Source organism: Lissotriton vulgaris, chromosome 8 (assembly GCF_964263255.1).
Source record: "Lissotriton vulgaris chromosome 8, aLisVul1.2, whole genome shotgun sequence".
Classification (NCBI taxonomy): Eukaryota; Metazoa; Chordata; class Amphibia; order Caudata; family Salamandridae; genus Lissotriton; species Lissotriton vulgaris.
Window position 1 is genome coordinate 346,305,153 of NC_141696.1, and position 21,384 is coordinate 346,326,536.

Below are 21,384 nucleotides of genomic sequence, written 5' to 3' on the forward strand. Positions count from 1 at the left end.
GAGTTCATTCCTTGGCCAAACCAACACAGAGCACAGCTGGTTGTTTGACACGCATTAACACAGAGCGATCTATGTCAAACTTAGATAGACTCAGCAAGACCTAATGGAAATGAGATGCCTTCCTAATCTGTTCATTTTATGTGAACACCACCACTGGCATAACATGGTATGTTATTCAGTTTTGATGCATGTTCACCATGGGTTTTTTGGTGCTCAGGAAAAATTAGACAAAGGAGCAAGCTCAATGATAAAAATGTTTAGAGAGCCACATCTTTAAATTTTTTTGCTGAATTTTGTGAGATCCGATTCGTGCATAGGTATCAAAGCCAGGAATTCCATAAGGCAAGCTGTACGATGCACTATCCTGTACTACTATTCCCACATCTACTGGGTTTAACCACCATATGGGTTTAATATACCCTTTAGCTGTCATTATCTTGCATTTTCACCTTTACCAGTATAAAGGGCAATCTGCATTTTGGCTTGAATTATTAGGTCTTCAATAGGCATCCAAATGGCAATCATCCGCTGGCAATCCAATCCAATCATGTCTTATAATGCTCATCTGCCCCCTGTACTAACCAAGATAATGGAAATTATGACCGGTTTTGTAACCTCACATTGTGACTGAAGTCATAGTGACATAACCCTTACCTGGTAACTAAGAGGCATATCAACAAGGGGGCGTTAAAAAAATGATCGCCGCTTTTGAAGACGTTTTCGGCTGAAAAGCGGCAGTAATTCTAATGCCCTATTAGCAAGGACACGCTAAAGCATGAATCCATGCTTCTTCGCCCTTTCCCTCAACGCCCAGCTTTGCATCTCAAATGAGATGCAAAGTGAGCCTTCCTCCCCAGGATAACAGGAGAAATGTCGCTAAGCGACATTTCTCCTATTATCAAGCCTCACGCAAAGCAGCATAGCGACAAGAAAAGTAGCGATAACCTCTGTTATCGCTACTTTCCTTACGCCTGCTTTGAAACTGACTTAGCCATGATATCCTATGGAAGGTGGATATCATGGCGAGGCCCTATCAGCAAGCTATCGCCAAAAGTTGTGTGATTATCGCTGGATTTCCAGCGATAATCACACAGTTAGGCAGCTGGCACTCTGAATTTTATTGCTGTGGAGATTAGCGTTGCTGATAGCACGCTATCTCCGCGATAAAATTCAGAGTTGGGTGGCAATAATTATCCTAGCGCTAAGTGCGCTTAGCGATTTTTATCGCCCATCTTGATGATATGCCCCTAAATAACTGCTCTTCAATCCACAATGGACTCATGAGAGCGCAAACAAATATGGGTGGTTTGTATAAACCCAAAGCTGCGGGATGCCCCTTGCCACTCTGGGTACCAAAAGACCATATACCATAGCTGGCTAAATGATGCTCATTGCCATGGGCAGTACTGTATGTTGGAAGAGAATAAACTGCCTTTAGAATGGGGAGCCCCCGATCTATTGGTGATGTGCTAGTAAGATAAAGAGCTGAGAGAAAGTGCAGGGTGATTTGGGTGCAACTAGGATTGGTGGTTGGCAGGGCTGAGGTGTCTGGAGTGCTCATAGCACTCAAGCCTTTGAGAGAGGTACAGAGAGGGCTTCCCTTGTCTTTTGTGGAAGCCCCTGGCTTAGTGGCTGCAAAGCAAGTTGGGAGGTGACTGGGGAGGTTGGAAGGTGTTTTCACACTAAATGGATGTCTTTGACTAGTGAGGTGTATGAATACTTCAGAATGTACACTGAAAGGAAGCTACAATTATAAGGTATATACTTTAAGCAGGTATTAATAAAAGACATGGCAGTATCTTTCTGATGTTTTTACTAGGTATCTCAGATCAGAAGCAGTGGAGGGAATGACCGATTCCAGTTATATGATGGAGTTTAAATTCACTCTAAATTTCCTTGCTGTAGAAGAGAGAGCCAAAATCTCAGAGGAAATACGACTAGGTGAGGCAAGCTCCCTGGAGCAGAGAAAGTTACTAGAAGTAGTAAGCTGCTATTTAGGCACAGAATGGTTATTTTAACCATTTTTTGTTTATTAGCATTTGATATTAGGGACCTTTATGCAAGTACATATACCCGCATACATATTGTCCTTACTGGTGAAGCTCCATACAGGAAACTTTGCGCAGGTGAGGTGGGGTAAGCAGGGACAGAAGACTGCCAGAATGCCAGTGAATAGGGGCGTCCGCCAGGGTTGTGTCCTTGCCCCCACTCTGTTCTCATTGTATGTGAACGGAGTGGTGGAGCACCTCTTGAAAAATCCATCTGATTCACCATCCTTGGCGGACAGGAGAATACCAACTCTCCTATCCGCTGACGACGCCCTTCTGATCTCAAAATCCCCTATGGGTCTACAGAGCCTCCTAGACAGTTTTCAATCCTTCTGTGTAAGTAAGGGGTTAAAAATCAACACAGAAAAGACAAAATACTTGGTATTGAAACCCCCAAAAAAGCTTGGACGGGCCCCTGTACTAAACCTGGTGCCCCTGGAAAGGGTTAAGGAGTTTGATTACTTAGGCATCCGTCTGACCGATACTATGCAGTGGAACTCCCATCTCCAGAAGATGTTATTAAGTCACAAAAGGATGGTGGGGGCTCTCCTCAAAGAACAGCGGTCGTCCTCCTTTAAACCCATTGCCCCTGTGTTAGATATATACAAGGCGAGAGGTGTCAGTGCAGCACTTTACGGGGCAGAGCTCTGGGGAACACACAATATCGACCAGCTATCTTGCTACGAGAACACATTTTTAAAGAACCTGTTGGCTCTCCCACAGAGTACCCCTACCCTACCCCTGCTTTTAGACATGGGATGCCGCTCAATTAAAGATCAGGCAAAGCTGCGTCCCCTATTACTCTTGGCCCGCCTGTAGAGGGTTCCTGAACTTGCCAGCTATGCGGAAGGGCTGATGGAGGTACTATCGATGTCCAGCTGGTCCAAATTTGGGTGGCTTAGGGATGTCAAATTCCTGCTTGGGGAGCTGGGGCTCAGGGAGGCTTGGCTAACTAGATCTGCCCCTAAGTCTGTCCTTAAGAATATGTATTGGAATTGGGTAGCGGATAGGAGTAGCACTGACCACAAACAATGCAGAGCAACCAGCGAGTTCCTCATGATCAAGGACGTAGCCCTCCATGAACCCTACCTTGATATAATTTCAAAACCTTTAGATAGGGTTTTGTATTTTAAGTTTAGAGTAGGTATGCTTCCAGTGAGCGAATTGACCACACGCTGGAAAATCCCAGCCCAAACCTCACCGTTTTGTTTATTTTGTGCACTTAGGGTCGAGTCTGTTGCCTACCTCCTATTCGAATGCCCCGCTTATAAAGCTCCGAGATCTAGGTGGCTAAAACCATTGTGTAAGGAGTTGGGCACCAGACACCATTTAGTGGGTTTGCGAATCTTAAAGTCCGATACCCGGCCCTTGTTTGTGTGTAGTATATCAAAGTTTTTAAGTTGGGCATGGGTGATCAGATCTAAAAGGCTTAATAAAATGGTTAAATTTGGTCATTATGCTAGACCTTCTTAAGTAATTTATTGATGTCATGTGTATCTTTATATTCTTGCGAAAGTTTTTAAATGTTCCGGTTCTTGTCCTTTTTAACTTGTTGTGCTTTGTACTGCTTTTAAAGATATGTTTTTATCGAAATAAAGCCTATTGAATCTGAATCAGTATACAACCTGGGCATTTGCCCGAGGAGGATCGCAAATTTGTGGTATATGTCATCTCTCCCTGGGTACTTTACATAAGTGTTACATGTATAACGCATGATGGTCGATATATCACTTGTAATACATAATACAAATCACATATTGACATAGATAATCTCACCCATAAACAACTGAGCACTTATCCTTAATCACTATCTAAATAAAAATTACCGTATTAAAGAAACGCATTGCGTTGGCTCGTGGTTCCATTATCTATTTCTAACTTAAACTGAATAATACAGAACTTTCGGCACTCATTGGCGGTAGTGGTGCAATACAATCAATTTTTTTTTAACATTTAGACGGACCTGTGCATATGCTAGTAGCTGTGCCCTCCATGCCGTTCCAGATAGGTGTGACCCCATTAGTTCCGGGTAGGGGCGGTGGAAATGGTGAAGGTCTCTATTAAATATCCAGTACCAGGCAACATAGAGCTAATAAAACTAACTCGAGTAGGTATGGAATCAACGGGTACGCCAGTTGCGTTCCACGAGGACCCACAAGAAGGAGATCCCACTGGGGTTTATGGCTCTGCTCCTGAGGTCCCCACTCCAACAGTCAATCTGCTCATCTATTAGCCACCGTCACCATCAGACAATGGGGGCAAGGGCGGCTCTAGGTTCATGGTGGCCCTGGGCAGGGAGCATAGGTAGGGGGCCCCGGAAGAGGGGGTCCGGGTGGGGCGGAGCGCGGAGGCCAGTGAAGAGGGGGGGTCATGGTGTTTGGAAGTTGTATAGAGCCAGAGGCCACCAAATCCCTGCCAGGGGCCCCCACAAAAATATGTATCCATCCTCAGAGGATTATTATATTAAGGATATATATTGATGTGGTGGCCCCTGGGATTTGGTGGCCCTGTGCAGGTGCACAGCTTGCACATGCCTAAGGCCGGCCCTGATGGGGGGCTTTGACAGCAGCACCATCTGTGAGGGGGTCACTGTCCGGGGTAGGTCTGCAGTGTCTCTGCTTGGCTGACCTGTAATCTCTCTAGCATAATACTCCACATCTCCAAGTCTCGTTCATCATTTTCATCCGTGCAAGCAGAGCGCAGGTGACGTTCCTCTGCTACCCCCCATTCACACATGTCCACCTTCCATTTAACCAAATGAGGGGTCGCAGACTGTGTCCAACGTATAGCGATACAGCGCCTCACCAGCACCAACCTCATTGACTCAAATTTGCACTGCATAAGGGTCTTTGATTTGGGTGACAGTAACTCTCCTAGAAGGCAGTGTTTGATTGACGTCTCGACTGGGAGTCTTGTCACGCCTCACAAAAATTCCAGGATATCCGTCCAGTGAAGGCAGACGTGAGGACAGTCCCAGGTCATATGCGCAAAATGGGCCGGCTCATCTCTGCATAGAGGGCATGTCGAACCGCGCGCCGGGTTGAATCTGGATAATCGGAAGGGGGTCAGGTAGGTAAGCTGCAGGTAATAAAATTGGGTGAGTTCAAAACGAGCGTTGCTGGCCACTTCCTGTACCTGTGCGAATGCCCTCTTCCACTCTACCTCCGTTAGAGGTGTCGGCAAATCCTCTAACCACCTACTCTGGACCCTCAATACAACTATTGTACGGTCTGCCTTCAGGGCTTTATACAGCCAACAGATCAATCCCATGAAGAAACCCAGGTCCAGGATCGAAATCAGTGTGGGACTCCACGGGTTCCTCCGGGAATGTGGTCCATATTTCACGTGGAGTGCGCGTTAATTTAGCGTACTGTACAAAGTGACCCTCTGGGACATGATAACATTCTCTCACATTTGCAAAGGGGAGAAAAGTTCAATTGAAACATAGGTCACCTTCTTTTACACAGCTGCCATCATACCATCCAGTCAGATCCATCACCAGCTGTATATGACGGAAGCTGTGACCCCATTTTAAGGGTAGTGACCAGGCGTATGGGACCCTTCTTAGTATAGGAGTGACCGCACGTTCCCATGCCCAGGCAACATGTCTGACCATAAATGGACTATCCTGGGGGGTACGCGAGCCCATGATAAGATATTGTGGAAGGTCTGCCTCTGTGCTCCAGCCACTAATAATTTCTGTTCTTTGTTTGGTCCCTCAGCGCACCATTGTGCCGCATACTGGAGGAGACGGGCAAAATAATAGAGAGGAAGGCCTGGAAGGCCTAGGCCCCCCTGGTCCATATCCAGCTTTAACAGCTCCAGCTTCACTCTACTGCATTTCCCGGCCCATACTAGGGAAATGAGAAGGCTATTCAGGGTGGGAAATGTGGCATTGGGGATTCAGCAGAAGGAGTACTGCAGCACATAGAGGCAGTGCAGCAGCAAGACCATTTTCACCAGTGCTATGTGCCCCATTACAGCCAGTAGAAGGCAATTCCAGAAACGTATTGATGCTTCCAGGCCTGTGAGGACGGCTCCTGCATTCAAGACATATTGGGCTTAAAACATATGAGCAACTTAGATTTCCAAATAACGGAAATGATCCCACTCCCATGAAAATGCAGAAGCAGGGAGTTCCATGATTTCTCTTCCAGCCAAAGTCGCCAGGGGGAACATAACTGTTTTCTGCCTATTGATAACCAATCCTGACACTGTCCCGAGCTCAGACAACACCGTCAGGAGGGCTGGTACAGCCTCTGTTGGATGACAAATATAAAGCAGTGCGTCATCCGCATAGAAATATATGACATGAGAACGCCCACCTACAACTATGCACCATCGGACCATGTCCCGCCGTAGCCGGATCTCCAGTGGTTCCATCGCCGGGGGGAAAAGGAGCAGGGACAATGGGCATCCATGTTTTGCACCCCGCTCTATAGTAATGAGTGCAGAAACCACTGCACACTCTAGCAGTTGGTTGACAATATAGTAGATGAACCCAACAGATAAAATCTGATCCGAGACTCATGCTAGACAAAACCTCCCATATATAGTCCCATTGTAGGGTTTCAAAGGCTTTCTCAATATCCAAGGTGATTGCATCCGCCTACATATCCATTTCAGCAGTAGAGTGCAATATATGAGAGAGTCTGCGCAAATTTATGTGAGTTCCCCAGCTTGGCATAAACCCACATTGTTCTTCTTACACCAGCTGTGTAACCACCCTATCTTGTCGTATTGCTAATACTTTAGCCAACATTTTTGAATCTACTCCTAACATTGTCAGAGAGCCAGGTATGAGCCAGGCAGAGAGGGATCCTTGCCTGGTTTGGGGAGCATGACTATATGGGGCTCCCACATGGAAGAAGGGAGAGTTTCCACGCCTTTGGCCTCATGCAGGGTCTCCATCAACTTAGTGAGCAACATATCCGCAAACATCTGAAAGTACTCCACCAGGAGGCCATCTGGACCCGGGGCCTTGCAACGTGCCATACCCTGCACTGCCTCCCGGAGGTCTTCAAGTCAAATCTCTCCCCCAGTTCATCGCGTAGGTCATCTGTAAGGCGTGGTAGTATTATAAAGTCAAGGAACAGTCCTTTTTCTGATCTGTCAACCAACTTGCCCTCTCTATATGCAGTTTCCAAGTGTGTACACAGCAAGGCGTTCATGGCCATCTGCGTAGAGACGAGGGCAATGTCAGCCTGCTTTAACGTCAATATAATCAGGAGGGCGTTCTCATTTAAGGAGCCTGCCATTAGCTTACCCGATTTATCCCCCTACTGGTGCAGGAGCTGGCAGTATTAGTGGCGAACAAGGCAATCCAATCTTTCCCATATGTCTCCTACTCTGCGCTGGGCATGCAGCAATGCCTCACTGCTTGCCTCCAGGGCAGGATCCTTATTCGGTAGTGTGGCCAATATGCTCTTCGCCTCCGTGAGATCTTTCTCTAACTGTTTCCGCATGTCGCCCACCGGTGACAGGCATTCCCCATGCTTTACCACCTTCAGCGCATTCCACTCTGTCCCCCTGGCATCAGCAGACAACCAGTTGGTAAATAATTGCTGCAGGTTAACTCTCTGAGTTCCTCTCGAAATATGTCATCTTTCAGGGCCTCGGGTTGCTGGCCCCAAAGAGGAACCTTCAGCCGGCCACTCTTAGTCCCCCATTCCAGTAACACAGGGGAGTGATCTGAAAGGAATCTCCCTAATACCCTCTGTAGGGCTGCCGCGGAAGCATCACCAGTAAGCAAAAAGTGATCTAAGCGTTTATAGACTGAACGCACTGGGGTGTACCATGTGTAACCCTTTTCATCTGGATATGTCATGCGCCACAGGTCCACACAACCTAGGGGTTCCATGACCTCCCGGTGAGCAGTCAACAAATTGGATTTTGTGTGTGTTTTTGGGGGGTCTATCTAATGGGCTGTCTAACACACAGTTAAAATCAAATGAGTTGAGCCCTCATACATTTCATGTTATTAAATTAAAATAAGCTATCTATTTATTTAATTTCTTGTAAAAAAATGTCTATACACATCCTGCTGCCATCTGAACTAAACACCATAATCAAAAACACCCCACCCACCGGGTAAACACATTAAAAACAAGCTGTTCCTCCGCAATTGTATCCCAACCCACAACTCCCACCCTACGGACTGGAGTGAATCAAAACAGTAAATGTAAATGTATTGCGATTTATATAACGCACGTATCACCCGAAGGCATCAAGGCGCTTGCCTTGGGAACCCGTCCTGGTATTCCCCTGTGAGATAACCCCAGCAGGGTATCCACAAGGTGAAAGCCAGGCATCCCGCCGCGAGGGGCCATAGTGGAGATTAAGCAAGCTATTGCCCAGAGTCGCAGAGTGTGAACCCGTAAGTCGAGTAGGCACCGGAATGAGAATTATCGAGTCCGTGGAATATTTGAGCCCAAGACCCGCCGAGGCGGGGAATTGAACCCTGGTCCAGGACCGATCTCAGCTTCCGGGTCTGCCGCCTCTAACCCCTGAGCCACACTTCTCCAGTCACCTTACTACCCAATTACAAGAGGAACTTCTGCCTGGAACATAAACCCTTATACAGTCCCGTACAAACCAATCACACATCTCCAAGTTCAACCACACCTCAGCTATTCCACTGTTATCTCTGTGCCGGGATGAGGGGGTGCCCCGCCTGCCCCACTGTCAGTGAGCTACAGGTGCACCCATCCACCACCAGCCACACAACATGCTCAATCACACTCATTCAGCTACTGCAGTCTCATCCAGCACAGCAAGGAAAATCAGAAGTGAGAAATGAAGGAGAAAAAGCAGAGAGAATGAAGAAAAAAAGGGGGGAAGCTGGCCCGCAATACGGTGCTTCTGCGCCCATCCCACGAGTGTGGTAATTAGTCTAGCGAGCCAACTTTAGACATCCTTAGTTGACTTAGGTTTTACCTCCAGTCCCCCCAACTCCTCATTCGCCAGTGCTCCCATTCCCAATTATCCTTGAGCACACACTGTCCCAGTATTTGCAGAGTGTTCAGGTGTTGGTGGCTTGGGGGGTATCCTCCACAATATCCCCCATATTTGCTTCTGAACTTGCAGCGGTCACCACCTCCACCAGACCTCTAGCTTCTTCATGTTCAGCCTGAAAAAAGGCAGTGCTCACTCAAGATGAATGCATCCCCTTCACTGTTTGAACTCAATCATTCCAAGTCTAAGGAGCCCTCCTGCCGCACTACCACTCTTTGTGTAGATCTCAAGGAACGCCTACTCCACAGACCATGCTTGCTTGTCCTCCCTGAGGTCCAGGGCTCCGATGGTCGCCAGTGTAACCATTGGAGGCTATGGTCCGGCCCTCTCCTCTTACCTTCAGCCAGTACCAAGCAGCTTCGGGCATGGTGAAATAGTGGGTCTAACTCCCTTGTTTGACCTTGAGCTTAATGGGGTAATGCAGCATATACTAAGTTCATCGCCCTCAGCTTTTGCTTCACGCTGTTAAAAGACATCCTCTGTTGCAGTACCATGCGTGTATAGTTCGGAAAGATGCGGTTGGTATGGTTTTAAAAAAACGGGTCTTCTCCCCATCGTGCCTCCCTAAGTATGCAGTCTTGATACCTGTAATTGAGGATCCTGGAAATAAGTGTATGAGGGGAGGTACCAACCGAGGGGGGGAGGGGTCGGGCCCAGTGCATGATGCACCTGTTCGATCACAAAGAAGGAAGAGAGGGGGCTGATGGCAGTGACGCTTTGATCCAGTTTTCAAGGAAGAGTTTAGGAGTACTTCCTTCTGCACACTGCAGGAAGCCCACAAAATGCACATTACATCTGCAGGAGTGGCCCTCCGCATCTTCAGCTCTGGGCTCCAAAACCGCTGTTTTCGCCGCTAGGTCAGTATGGGCTGTTTTCAGGGTGAAGACCTCGGTCTCCAGCTTTGAAACATTCTGTTCAGTAGCCAGGGATCTCTGGGCCACCTCCCACAGGTCCACTCTCAATAGTTCAACGTCAAGGGAGACAGCGTCCATTTTTGCCTGGACCGTCAAGCTGAAAGACTCAATGGCAGCAAGGATCTGGGCGCTAGTAGAGTTCACCTGTGTGCTGACCGTCACGGGCGGGGTCACCCGGAGAGAACGGGCACAGTGCGCCACCCTGCACTGTATACCAGTCCATCTTGCTATGCTGCTGCCCCCTCTGCGGCCTGACTTTCCCCATGACTGTTTCTTCAAGTGCTGAGGGCCAGGAGCGGTGTATCCAGGTCCCACCTCTGAAAGGCCCAAACACCCAGAAATGTGGGAATGTCCGTCAGGGGATCTCCGAGGTCTCGACGGAAGTAGGACGCTGTCAACAGCTGTTTATATCTTTACATATCAGTGGGCCTTCACAGGAGGGGGGCACCACTGATACACAGCAGGTAAGTAAAATTATTATGCCAGGACCCTGAGAGGGCTACTCTCCCCCTTGGTGCGCAATGCTGCAAAATCCCTACCACATCAGCATACCTCAATGGGCCGGTAAGGAGGGTTCATAGCAGGTAGTAGTCAACCGCAGCCCCCAGGGAGTGTGTCTCACAACACTATGCAGGAGCAAATCACCAGTGGTGACACACAGTGCTTCCAGCAACAGGAGAACGACCTCATTCACGCTGCTCCTCTTGTCTAGCTACCAGCGTTCTTTCTCCCCCTAGTCTCTTTACATAGTCCCAACAGGGAGGCAGCCTCAGAGCCTCAGCAATGAAACGATCTGAAGAGCGAGCGCTGCGCAGGCAGGCTTTAAGGCTTCAAGTCAAATAGTGAGTGCCTCTCATGCAGAACACCTGCAGGATAAGTCTGGTCAGCAGGCCCTACAACCGTGGCCCTGCAGCACCTCGACTCCGTTCCATGGGGCCTGAGAGTATGTCACCATCCCTCGCACCCAGGTCAGGCCGATGTCTTCCGCTGTCAGTTGTGGGGGGGTCCAAGCCACCACTATGCCCTCCTAGTGGGCAGACCTTCCTGGTTATCCAACAGTTTGGGCCCGTCCTAACACCTTTTTGCAGCACCAGAGCACACCCTGCCTTGGATGGTGGCTTGGGAGTATCCTGTTGCCTCTTTGCCTCGCTGCTAAGGCCGAGGCAGAGTCGCAGGTGGCAGCGGAGAGCCTGTCCGGCCCCTCATAGAGCTGCAGGCCCCAACTTGAAGCCCGCTGCCTACGCCAGGCTACCGCTCCGCCTCTAAAATTGCTCGCCCCTTCCCCTCAGAATTTAGACTCACCCCCACAGACAAACCCTTGACTCCAGCTAGAACAGTACACAATCTGGGGGTTATGTTGGATGATAACCTCCATTTGGAGTCACAAGTTAATAAGACAGTGGGCACCTGTTTCCCCCTGATTAGAGCCTTACGAACGATCCTACCTCTGCTGCCCACTACTACCAGGTCACAGGTAGTGAGGAGTGTAATAATGAGCAGGTTGGATTATTGCAATTCAATATACCGAGGTGCACCAAACTCAGTAATACTGAAGTTGCAAAGGATTCACACTATAGCTGCCAAATTGACTTTAAACTGGCAGCATGGATCTTCAACATCGCTGGCTTTGACGAACCTTCATTGGCTGCCAATCTGCCAAAAGTAAGGTGAGGTAATTTTTATTATGCATGATTAATTAAAACCGTTGCATGCATTAAATGATCTTTAAAATCAAACCCACTACTATAAAAGAGTTAATCAGTGCTAAAATAATTCCCTATAAAAAAGGGATTAACCAGTTTTAAGGTTATCCACATTGTAATTTACATAAAACTGTATAAAACGCTATCAATGTTTTAATCAAGTAAAAAATATATCTCATGTACTTTGCATTACTAAGCAGTTAGTCCTTTGAATCTTTTGTCAAAGTTTTTATTCTGTGGGTTGTTGTTTTTCTCCGTGGGATCCCCATATAGCTCAAATTGTAGAGCTAGGGCGTTGCCTTCAAGGATGCGTTTTTCAATCTCTGATCAGTGAGAGCAAGGAATTTTATGAGGCAGCAATTCAACTGTACTGAGATTGGATTAAAGCAGTGGATTACCGCCTGCCTGATAACCCTGATGCCATGCTGGTTAAAGGATGGTTTTAATAAAGTTTTCCTTATATCTTTTAATTTGTCGCAAATACAAAAGTTGTGAATGAGGTTCTCGACTCCACTGGTACAAAGCCTGCATAGCTGCTCTCCTCCTCTGCTTTCCCAAGGTGGTAAGAATGGGTTAATTGAACCAACTCCCAGACAAAGTTTTAAAAAAAATTCTTTAGTTGTTAACTTCATTCCTGCATTAAGGTAGGGTTGGGGTTTGCAGGCTTCGTAATTGTTGAGCACTACCCAGCCATGTGCTCGCTTCGACAATGCTTCCTTGTCCTCAACAATAGATTTAAGTCTTGTTGACTTTGTGACTAGTTTTTTGAACACACAGTGAGCCGTCTGAATATTCCAAAGATCTGTCAGACCTAGAGCTTAGATGGAAGACAAAAGGTATTTGTTAGCCTATGATTGACCTGTACACCTTAGTTCTACCCAGAGATGGTTATTTAGGGTGTTGTGTGCTTATCTAGGATCCTGATCGATACTGTGACCTTATGCCCCTATTCGGCTATAAATCCATTTATTCCCTATATTGGCATAACCGTTCAAGTGCGATATTCAGAAAGTCATCTCTGGCCTCACACGAACAGAGCCACATTCCAGAATAGTTTTCTCTGCCACTTCCTTTGCAACCAATTAGTGCAATGACAGAGCAGAAGTCACTATCTGAGATTCCTAGATTAACACTCCGAGTTCTTCAACAAGATAAAAACTCAGCAAACCTGGAAATCCCCGCTTGCTGTGTTTTGATTAGTAATGGAACTCTAATGAGCAACTGATAGCTATCACTTCCTAGTGACATCTTTAATTGACGTCTTATGTCCAGCAAACTTACGTCAAACATGGCACCTTTCAGGTATAAATATTACCAACGTTGCCTTAAGCAATTGCCTGTTGCTAGCTGTCTGCAGTACGCTGATGCTGCTGCTGTCCAGAAGCTGCTGATAACATTATCGCTGCTAAAGCGCGAACGATGGTGTGGTGAAACTAGGAGCTGAACAGCTGTCCCTCTGCGAAGAGCCCAGCAGATGCCAGCTGCCCGCGGACGCTGTCCCCCCTCCTCCTCCTCGACGCGCTGAAGAGAGACGCTGTCTTTCTCCTGCCGAGAAATCCAGCTCCAGCGTTTCTGGTCTACCCTTGCGGTTGACTGGGATACCGAGTGTCCCTGAAGGAGATACCAGACCTCCATCATTCTATTCAGAGGTATGGTGTTGACTAAACCCTTAGTGGGAATTCTTGAAGCAAACCTTGGCAAAACCAACTTAAACTAAAGCTACTTACTTACTCCCCTCCCAAGTATTAGGCTTAGGTCAGGTACACTGGGGTAGGCGTAGTTAGAAGCACCAGTTGAGTATTTTAGCCTAATGTATATATGACTGTATATATGTTTTATTACTTTTAAACCATTGTATGGCTAAGAAACCATATCAATGCTTTTACAGTATTATTTCGCAATACTTATCTTACTGTACGTACTTTTTATAATAACAAGTCTTGCAATTGTGGCAATACATTTCTCTTGTACGAGAAGAAAGACTGTTCAATAAATGTTAACCCTTTATTGACAAACGCCCGTCTCTCTATTCTCTACATATTGTGAAAGTAATCTGCACTAACCTGACTGAGTAAAATAACTGTCTATTGTTTCACACGACCCTAGAGATTGACTCTTGATCTGAGGAGCAAAGTTGTCATGTTGCACGGTTGTTGGAAAACTGAATCCCTTCTTGTCTGTGCCAGGGAAGCTGATCACTTCCTATTTCAGTCAAGAAAGTTTCCAGTGACCTCTGAGCTAGTTGGTAACAAACCCAATTAAGTTTAGCATAGTCAGTGGAGGCCTGGAAGATCCGCACTTCTACGTCGATACTACTGTTTATGTTATTCCAATGCGCAGGGCCTAGTGGGAAACTAGGAACTACACTACATGGCGCCCAACGTTTGGTAAGGCGATAAACTAACGCAAGACGTTAGAGTAACTCAGTCGTGCATATTTCACACAGACCCCTTTCTCCCGTAAATACTCCAATAGACGTCTGGAGTGGGTGAAAGGTTAAAATCCGCCCGAACTCAGTAGGAAGAGATTCCTATGTAAAGCTCTGGTTTATTCAACGTTGAAGGATACAGTGTTCCAAAATATTGTGCACCTAATCTTTGTCTCCTTGGAGACCAACTCTGCAAAACCTGCATTTATACAATGCCAGGAGAAAACGGAACCACTGGGGCCGCAGCAGATGCGACTCAGCAGGATCCCGACGACACGGTACCGGGTGCAATAATCATCCCGGCACATTTAAGAAAATCTATAACTTTAAAACTTATAGAGAACGGACTGACACCTCAAGGTGGTACAGTAATTTTCGTGATAGAAGCACACGAATATCGGCAGACAGAGGTATTCTATTCATGGATAAACTTTCCAGCGGCAAACGCTATAACAAAAGAGTTTCACTATTACAAAATAGAGGAACCTCCGGAAGAGTACGCTCCTTTCGAGGAGACTGAAATCCCACTAAAATTCCAAGAGCACCTGCTCTGGTTTAATGGCGCCCTAAAACATAATGGTCACATAACCAGGCTCGGTCCACTAGGTAGACCAGGAGCAACGTGGCCAGTTCTAGCCGGCTACACACCACATCCTGACATTGCAAAAATGTCTAAAGAAGAGCTGTTAGTACAGCTAAAAACACTTATAAAAATACATAGGCAATTAGTCCAATATGTAATGCGGACTGCAACAGTCCAACCAGCTGTTAATGTACCACAGCTGACCCCTCACCAGGGGAACACTAATAAAATTACACCACAGAACATACAGTCATGTCTTGGTAAAACACCCGTAAAACGGGAACAAATTCCTTTCTGGTTAGCACAGAAAATCACTCAAATAGAGGCAGTATTTCCTGATACTACCCCTATAGAGAAACACAGAATCTTGACCATCTGCCTTCCTATGGGAATCGCACCACACGTGGAGGACTGCGACACTTGGGGTACAGTCTTTGCTTCCATTTACACAAAAACACATGGTGTTCCGTCTATGGCGGTAATACCAGAAGTGCTAAAACAGATTCAAAATGAATACGGTCCAGAGCCCGCTTTAAATCTGGGTATGAAATTACTGAAAGATTTCAAGCAGGTCTCGGCTATATTATTAGCCAACATAAAAGGAGAAGCAGCATCTGTGGCGATCCGCCAGAAGTTGAAGGAAACAGATATAAAAGATCAGCCAGTTGAGCTTGCCAGAATCATAGAAAAATGCTATGAAGAATTAGGTAGAGACAGCTTGGGTGGAAAACCAGTTAAGCCCCAACTGCTCGAAAAACCTGAAAAATTATTTATTAAAAATAATTTAAATACTCCTAAAAAGAGCTGGGATGGAAATAAACAATCCACTCCCAAGGAAAAGTTTTCCAGTCCAGAGGAAGGTCTCCTCGACGGAGGGAAAGAACTCCGACTCGAGAACACCAGTCTCTCCAGAGGGAGCCCTCTGAGAAAAGATATAACCTTAGAAATAGGGATAATCTGAAAAAACCTGATAGATATCAAAGTATTGATACACGTCCCTCTCAATCTTTTTCGCAGAAATTGGAAAGAAGAGGACGGTCAGACCCAGGAGAGCACACCAAGTCCAAAGACAAGGAACCTGCTCAGAGTAAAAAATCTCAATTTCCAAAAAAGAAGGTAGTCAGTATTAGAGTAATCAACCATGCCGAGAATACTGAGGACACAGTTGAAAAACGGGGAGTGGGCATTGACAATGTTGGACAGTGCAGCAGAAATCAGTATAGCGCGCAAGATCTTGATGAATCATCTGGAGACAGTGGACACGAATGAATACATTCAGGTTGAAACTGCCGACACCAGACTTAGCGAGCCCCATAAGATATACGAAATAACATTGCGTATAGAGGGTGATAAGACTAGGAAAATAAGAGGTCTATTTTGGGATAAGCTCTCAAAAGGCTAAGATATTCTGTTAGCTGAAAAAGATTGGCCCCCAGAGTTTGTCAGGGAGTGCCCTCATGGCGAAGAAGTGATTATGCCTGCCTTCTCGAATCACATTCAGATTCACAAAAAATATACATATGCAAGGAAATGGGCAGTATCCCAGGCACCGGCATTATATAAAAATCATGTAGGATGGGATGAGGACTCACCTCCTCACAAAATCCAGTTAAAAAGTGAACCAACTGCCCAACGGCAGTATCCCATTAAGCAAGAAGCTAAAAAACAAGTCAGGGAGATTTTAGATCAATTTGAATACCAGGGGGTGATTGAAACATGCACCTCTCAAATGAACAATCCTTTGTTTCCTGTCTCCAAGCCAGACAATTCATATTGTCTAGTTTTGGACTACAGACACCTTAATGCATGTTGTAAAACTTTTGCAGTACAAAACTCGCATAGTGCAGCCCTAATGAATAACATAGTTAGGAAAAAATATAAAACGACATTAGACATATCTAATGGTTTCTTTTGTCAAAACATTGCACCAGAAAGCAGATATTTGACCGCTTTCTCAGCATTTGGGTCGCAGAAAAAATTCTGTCGACTCCCACAGGGGTTCAAGAACAGCCCAGGACTATTCTCAGCTAAAGTAAGAGTTACTACAAATATATGATGATGAGGCATTATCTTACGTAGATGATATTTATCTCACAGACGACGACTTGGATACTCACTTGAAAAGAGTGAACACCATTATACTTGGGTTCGCAGCAGAGGGTTATAAATTCAACTTTAAAAAGTCTCGAATTGCCCATCTGACAGTACTATTCTTAGGGTACGAATTATCAAGTGAAGGGAAAAGCCTAGCGGACAACTTCTTAGAGAAGTGCGCTGTACTCCAAGCTCCAAAAACGCTGAAGAATTTACAATCCCTACTAGGTTTTCTGAATTTCGGAAGAACTTACATTCTAAATTACGCAGAGAGGGTTAAACCTCTCTACGAACTAATTAAACCTGATTTTAAACAAATCAATTGGACTCAAAAACACACAGAAATTTTGAGATCATTGCAAATAGATATGTTAGAGAAAACAAAATTAGATACACGTGACAACACACGCGGTCTTGTAATCTGAGTCATCCCAGGAAGATGCGGATTCACGTACCTAAACTCTAATGAGGGAGAAAAGGTACCAATTTCAATTAAATCTCACTTGTACACACAAGCAAAAAAAACATTCAGTCTCACAGAAAGAACTGTGAAAGCAGTGCAAATCGCATTAGCAAATGAACGAGAACTAGCACATGGTAAAAGGATTAATATCCTCACAGCGGAATCCGCCTTCGAGGCGCTATTCAGCCCAGTAAACCTGCCTACAGTATCACTGGATCCGAAATGGATACAGTATGTAGATTCTCTAGGAGCGGAAGATGTGAAATACTATTTCGCCCCGCAATTCGAGGAACTGAATGATTTAGAGTATGAAGAAGAATATCCTCTGCCAATCGAACTTCTGCCTCTCCCACAATACGCCTGTATAATCTATACAGATAGATTTGTACAGCATTTCAACGTAGAGAGCAAATCCTACAATGCAGCATGTGCGATTGTTAAAGGTCGTTGGCTGTGCGGTAAATTCAGACCGAAAGTAACAAAAACTGAATATGTAAGAAACTGTTCGGTTCAGAGAACTGAAATCAGATGTTTAAAGATGGCGCTTGAAAATGCAGAACGTGAATTCCCGACACTTATCGTGTGTGATTCTCATTTTTGCGTCAACTCTTACAACAATAAGCTGCAGAGCTGGATTGAAAACGATTACAAAGATGCCACAGATGCCACAATAAAGCATAAATTGCTCTGGAAACAGGTAGCTCTTTTACACAAAGAACTACAAAAGACTCACGTGATACACACACAGAGTCTTCAACATGATGGCGTTCACGTTGCAGGGAATTCATTGGCTAATACAGCCACAGCAGAAGCAACTAAACCGGCTTCCGTAGCCACAAAAAAGCGTACAGAAAAATACATAGACGGGGAAACCATGCTGGCAGTAAAAACGACCGTAAAAGGTGACTGTGCAGCACTACCCGTGAACTATCCACTCAATTATGCATACATAATCGATGCAAACTCCGTTCCTTTTGCTCGAATCCCTGGAGTGGGGGACAGAGTAATTCCAAACAGGAGCAGGAGGGGCTTCCTCTTACTGGAAGCACACATGGGGTTGGGTCTGAGACATCAAACAATTAAGGATTCTCTGAAAGAATTACAATCAGAGTACTGGTGGCCAGGAATGAGCATAGATATTCAATGTTTTGCTCAAAATTGTGAAAACTGCAACAGAGATCGCAGTAATGAACAGGCCAGTGTAGTTTCAGGAACCCTGATAGACAGCATAAGGCGGTCTATCTGCGCAATCAAAGAAGAGAAGCGCGTCCCATTGTACATCCTTAAGGCTAAACACACTTAAAAAATGTGGCCTCCAGCGCTCGGCTGACGCCAGAACGGTTATAAAAGATCTGCGAGTCTATATCGGCACATACGCAATTACCACGTTCCATTCTGACCAGGGTCCTGCTTTTAGCTCTCGAGCTTATAAGGAGGCCATGGCCAGCATGGGAATTGGGTTGCGGTATTCTTGTCCGTCACACCCCGAAGGGAATAGTGTGGTTGAAAGAAAAAACCGGGACATAAAGCGATCTATAACAGCGAAGGTATTAGGTTCAGGCGCTGGGTGGGTCAAACATTTAATAAGTGTCCAGACCAGTCTTAATAACTTGCCAAGAAATTCTCTAAAAGGTTTCAGCCCATATGAACTATTGTTCGGAATTAGAATGACCATTCAGGACCTCGATAGTCAGGTGTCAGTGGTACAAGAAAAAACAACAGACTTTGACATCAAAGATCGTTTGGCTGTTTTACAGGAACTGAATGAAACAAGAAAATCCTTAAGCAACATAAAGTTAAAGCAACAGCCATCTACCACTGACGAGGCACCACAAGCAACAGCCCCAGCAAGGCCTGTCTGGATTCCAAAGATTGGGGATCTAGTCAGAGAAAAAATCGCGGTGAAGAAGGAATTTGGGCCTTCTTACAGAAAAGCAGCACCTGTCTTGGCAGTCACCGTAACAAGATCAGTAGTACTACCGCCCCTTGCTGGTAAAAAGGAGAACAGAGTCGTGTCTATCGACCTGGTAAAACCACAAGCATGTGGCCTATAATCAACAGTAGGCCCAGTGGACTCCCAAGAAACAACAGAATACCCAAACTTGCAACAATCCCAGAGGTTCAAACTGAAAGACTCATCACATTCGATCAGCCTGCAGTGCACAGAGAAGGACTATGCAATAATGCCATGGAACTCGTGCCTCTTGAGACACAGATTGAAACAGTTCGTCAAGAAACACCAGTCTACAATAATGTGGCATCAGAAAATGCTACCGAGAGACAGATTGAAAGAACAATCCCAACAATTGGCAGAACTGCCTCTGGTTATTTCATCAACTTCAACAACTTCTCTGAAGATCAAAACGACCCCGAAGTGATGCCAGAAATAAAAAAGACTTTTAAAGAAAAAGCAACTGAACACTTTCATCAACTGAAGGAAATCTACCTTATTTCCCCTTGGTTAGAGTTCTGGTTCGGTCTAGGTGTATTTTTCCTCCTGCTTTGGCTCATCATGGTACTTTGTTAGGGAAAATTCATTGAGGGAAAATATAGTACAATTGAATGGACACAGCAAGTCAGAACATCAACTTAGTCCTCAAACCACACAGATCATCCCACGTGAAAAAAAGAGAACTGTCAACAGTAAATGTCACAGCAATTACAATACCTGGTGGGGTAGTATGGGAGAAAACTGACTATGAGATCTATGGTCCGGTCGAAATCCTGAAGTATCCTCATCAACTGAAGGTTTCCTTAAGTGACTTTGTAAAACCTAGTACATTCTCTGATGATTGGGACTTTAACAGTATTAATGACATGATGTCTGATTTAGTAATGTCAGCTAGATTCACAGATCATGATTATTTACAAGGTTCGTCTAGTTATGAGCAATTATTCTGCTACACACATTATGGTGATCACTACTTGCATAAATCTGCACAGCCTAGAAATGTTTTTAAGTATAATCAATGGGAACATTGTGCTACACCACCTAAAAGCAGTTCTAAAACATTCTTTGAGAAATTCAAATACTTCTCAGGGTTTAACACCACTGATGCAGAAACGTTTTATTACAAACTGTTAGATAAAACAGGAATGAAAACAATGCTGACAAATTCTAAATTGATATATTCAGAAGCATTTTATGACAAAATGATGACATTTGGTTTTGATTATTGGAAAAATAACATTGAAACGAAAACAATTTGGGGTACAAAAGATTGGCAGGTACAAGGCCTTGAAGCACTATTCAGAACCTGCATGATACCAGAAAAAATGATGTTTTTAAATGACACAATACACCAAACATCCTGTCTTGGCCTAGCTAAGATCAAAGACCTTAAAACACCGTCTATTCCAAAGCCAATACCTGAAAATACAACTACAGATATTGAATTAGACGTTTCAAATATTTTGCAATTTAACAGAACACATCCTGATTGGAAAAAGTGGTTAATCTGGCCTACTGACACAAACAGCTGTCAAGATAGATTCCTGAATAAAACACAGGGGTTAAAATGACCAGACTAGACCCTAGATACTCCCAGAGACAACATCCAGGGATAGTAACAACATACAGTGTAGGGAAACTCTGCCTCGAATGGCTAACATCATCCACACTGGCTGAAATTAAGCAACACTTGTCTTTACTAAAAGATGGTGCTGATTTGCGCAATTTCATTCTTGGACCAAGCAAACGGCGTCAAAAGCGTTTAATAGCGACCAGTATCTATGCTGCATACAACGAGGCTTGGAAAGTCACACAAATTGAAACAGCTGAAAAAATACGAGAAATTGATTGTATTAATTTGGAAAAATCACTTTCTGTAGTGGACAATGGGTTAATGACTCTGTCCTCCAGAATATATTCGTTGGACAATATTGTATCTTCTGCCTTTGACATAATAGACAGAGACTTGCTAATGTTACAACATGGCCAATCTCAATTACGTTCTAGACGCTGCAAAATCTTCGTTCAGGCTATGTGCCTTGGCGTTTAATCAACACAACGTCATTAATTTCCATTTTTAACCTTACTGATAAACAAATCAGTTTGGCACAGAAAGGAGCAGACTATACAATCCTGAGCATCGAAAAACTTGAGAGATTACCATTGACAATGTCAGAGAGTCCTGT

At 45.0% G+C, this 21,384-nt stretch overlaps 1 protein-coding gene across 1 annotated transcript in view; it reads right to left on the minus strand.

Annotated features, from left to right (window-relative positions):
• LOC147697031 (amine oxidase [flavin-containing] A-like) overlaps positions 1 to 21,384 on the minus strand; it is a 562,294-nt gene that overhangs the window by 360,736 nt on the left and 180,174 nt on the right. The gene's annotated exons all lie outside the window — the stretch shown is intronic.